Source organism: Oryctolagus cuniculus, chromosome 19 (assembly GCF_964237555.1).
Source record: "Oryctolagus cuniculus chromosome 19, mOryCun1.1, whole genome shotgun sequence".
Classification (NCBI taxonomy): Eukaryota; Metazoa; Chordata; class Mammalia; order Lagomorpha; family Leporidae; genus Oryctolagus; species Oryctolagus cuniculus.
The window spans coordinates 60,767,592-60,771,525 of NC_091450.1; the positions used below are offsets into that span (position 1 = coordinate 60,767,592).

Below are 3,934 nucleotides of genomic sequence, written 5' to 3' on the forward strand. Positions count from 1 at the left end.
AGGAACTCAAGCTGCCAGAATTCACCACTTTTTATTTCTCACTGTTTCAGTGTTGACAGCAGGATTGGTGGATGGTGAGAGCTTCTTGTTTTAACATCCTGCAGCTTCCTCCATCCTAACAGAATTCCAAGGGAAGATTCTGATTTACCCTGCTGGTGTGGTGGGTTTGGGTGCCAGCTCACAAGAGAAAGACATGCTTGCAGGGGGAAGAGGAGAGGTGTTTCTGAAAGAAGACAGGTGCTGTGCCTCTGAAGCACTGTGCCCACTACACCTTGTGCAAGGCATTAGGCAGCCGCTGGATTCTTTCCCAAAGGGGAATGATGCTATGTAGGATGCAATATGCCACTGAGACACCCAAGTTGTCTCATGAAATAGTTTTGAGGGTTGATGCAAAGGAGGGAGGCCCATTAGGAGGCTGCTGCCTGAGGGGGAGGTGGCAGTACTAGAGAGGGCGGTCTGAAGGAATATTCAGCAGGCAGAGGCAGCAGGGCTCTGACTGACTGCACGTGGCAGGGAGGAGAAGGATGACTTAGGTTTCTGGTGTGGGCAGAGGGCTAAACTAAGTATCTGGCCCTTCCTGCTGAATTTACGGCCCCCCTTGTTGACTGGAGTTTTGCCTGTCCTTGAAGCCTGGCCTGGGATTTAGATTGCCTGCCTGTCCCTTGTGGGGAGATCTACAGTGGCTTTCTGCTCACCAGCATTTTATTAAACAGAGGTGTCAGTGAGCCCCCTTTTGTTTTGTCAGTGTATTTGCAATACAAGAGAACTGCAGGAAGTCTGTGGGGAGATGAGATTAAAAAATAAGTTTATTTTGGTGCAAAAAATTTTGAAATCCTTGCATAGCTTTTTCTTTTTTTTTTTCCTTTTTCTTTTTGACAGGCAGAGTGGACAGTGAGAGAGAGAGAGACAGAGAGAAAGGTCTTCCTTTTCCGTTGGTTCACCCTCCAATTGCTGCCACGGCCAGCACACTGTGACTGGTGCACTGCGCTGATCCGAAGCCAGGAGCCAGGTGCTTCCACCTGGTCTCCCATGCGGGTGCAGGACCCAAGCACTTGGGCCATCCTCCACTGCACTCCCGGGCCACAGCAGAGAGCTGGACTGGAAGAGGAGCAAGCGGGACAGAATCCAGTGCCCTGACCAGGACTAGAACCCAGTGTGCTGGCGCTTCAAGGGGGAGGATTAGCCTATTTAGCGGCAGCGCGGCCATGCATAGCTTTTTCATACTACATATTTTTCATGACATGTTTAAGGACATTCACATCCATTTCCCTAGATTTTTCACTGCATTTCCATAGATTTTGTCATAGCTATGGCTTCCAGTTTGCAGTTCTACTCTGGGTACAGCTGAAGAGCCATCCTTCCCATAGGGCGCTTAGCTGACTTCTGTATTGTGTCAGACCCACTTCTACACCCTTCTCTCACTTTGGAAGAATCCCCTGCATAGAGTTGACTTTTGTTCTTGTTTCTTTTGGTTTCTATTTTTATTTCCGAGATTCAAAGTACCTAAGATCATGTGTTTTGGTCATATTTTGTGAATAGGGCATTACTTTTTTTTTCATTTTCATTTGATTCATACAGACTTTGAAAGATTGTTATTTTGTTTCTATATAAAAGAAAAGTGAACTATCTCACAAAATTAGGCAGCCTACAGCAATATTGCATTATTTTATAAACTAGATGAATAATTAAAAGTTCCATTTTAATTGGAGAAAGAATCGGAATGATTTGAACCAGAATCAAATGAATTCCTGACAGAAAGAGATTGGTTTCCTTGTAATTTTCTTATTAAGGAGGTGTCTTTCTTTTCTTTTTTTTATACCGAAGGTTTTAATGAAAGTAAAATATGAGAACCCAGAAATAAAATATTTCTACTCTAATGAATGGCAAAGTCTATAATTTTCAATATCCATACTGTCTTAGAAGAATGAAGGCTGACTGACCATGTTAATAATTTCAACTATCCCTTAAATAGTCAAATTATGAATGACTGATGGCAGAAATATTCCACAAAAACTTCATCTCTAAAGATGATACATATTTAAACTGAACCCACAGCATATCACACTTGTCATATTTGAGTTAAATGGCACAGAACTTACCACTTCTTATAAAGCAGTATTTTATCCTATTGATTCCAAACTTCTGCAACCAAAATTCTAGGATCCAAAACATCTGCTGAGTTCTAAAGGCATCTGAAGTCTTTTATCTAAACCATTTCACAGGATTGGCTTCAGAGGATTCACATGCAGCATTCAACTGTATCTGGAGGAGGACAGTCCAGGCCTTCCAAGGTCATGTGTCATCAAGGTCTGCAGAGTTTTCACTATCATTTGCAACAAGGGCTTCTCTGTTTTCATAAGTCCAGAAACCATTCAGATCTATTAGAATGGTGGTGACCGTGTCTCCTTGGTTACTGTTGATTAAATCCTGAAGAGAGTTTCAAAGGATCCTTTGGTTTTACTATGTCAAAGATTTCATCCTTGACATCTTGAAATGAGACAGGCTCTTGTCCATGGATTTTCATGAGTTCTTGTATGGCCCTAAAGAAGTAATTAAGGGAAAAGACATTCAGATAGCCCTTGTTCTCAATATCTAGCAGTTTGAAAATATACTGGAGAGCCGCAGGTTACTTTTTGTTTTCTAATGCAAGAACAAAGTCCAGGTAGGTCTTATAGTCCATTTCTCCATTATAAGTCAGACACTCCTGGAAAACACGGTCTAAGAAGACATTGGCCATGGCTGCTGTTCCATAGCGGGAGAGTTCCTCCTTACTGAGCATGCTGTTGTGATCCTTATCAAGATTCAAATACTGGCCACAAACCCTTAGGGCAGAAGGAGCAGAAAACCAATTTGTTTCTTGACTCTCCTTGGACAGTTCTTCATCTCTTAGCTCCAATAAATCATCTAAGAAACTGCATGATAAAATATCTTGAATTTTTATCTTCCCTGTTCTTAGAGGGTCTAAAAAGAAGAAGAATTTCCTAACTTTTGTACAAACATAAAAGGAGTAAAAAGATTTTTCCAGTCCATATAACTGTGGCAAAGTAGGGATAAGTCCAAAATGTAGTTTTCTAAATCAGATTCCCGAAGGTACCCTTGCCCAGCGACATCATACAAACAGTCCTATTCTTGTTTGATGAAGCCAAACTTTCCACATAACATAATTAAATAAATGCATGATGGAAATTCTTCCATATGAATCTCTATGAAGGAGTTTAGCAAGGACTTTTGCTGTGAAAAATTACCTTCAAAAAACTCTCATAATTGAGCATTGCTTCCTCTCCAATCATAGGTGGTATCTGGTGTTTGTCCAGCAAAAACTGTAAGTTCTGTAATTCTTCATTATCTAACAGTTCTCTGCTTTTCCTTTGCACAAAGACAGCTCTGGATTCCTCTTAATTTCTGAAGTAAGACTTCATCTTCAGCAGGTAGCCTATAATAAAACTGAGGAATGATCTTACAGAATTCATTTGTGTTTTTTCTAGCTCCTTTCCATTCAGAGTAGTATTTCGTAAACAAATCCATTTCTTTATCTTTTAATTCTTGTTCACTTTTTTTTGGTTTAGACCAGTGTTGGGCATCGCTAACTGCTGACGAGGGACTTCTTTCCAATCCATGGCTGACTCCCGTGAAGCAGCTCCTGCATTTGCTGTGTGTTCAGTGTCTTTCTTTTCAATCATCCCACTGTGTAGTAATCAGAATGTGAGGTATCTGTTTAATTCTATTGGGATTATTTATTTTAATCCATTGTTCAGGTTTTGCGGTAGCCATCACAAAATTGTGACAGTGTATGAGCATTACTTGAAGCAGATGCTTATGACAATGACTTCTGCCTGAAGTCATCAGAAAACAGTCGTATCAGGGCAGCTTTTCTGCTTCTGATCCAACTCCCTGCTAATGCATCTGAGAATGCTGTGGAAGACGGGCCAAGTAC

The 3,934-nt window shown here is 41.1% G+C and overlaps 1 pseudogene; it reads right to left on the minus strand.

Annotated features, from left to right (window-relative positions):
• Positions 1 to 2,176: 2,176 nt before the first annotated feature.
• On the minus strand, positions 2,177 to 3,617 carry LOC100345131 (serine/threonine-protein phosphatase 2A regulatory subunit B'' subunit gamma pseudogene; annotated as a pseudogene).
• Between the last annotated feature and the right edge of the window lie 317 nt (positions 3,618 to 3,934).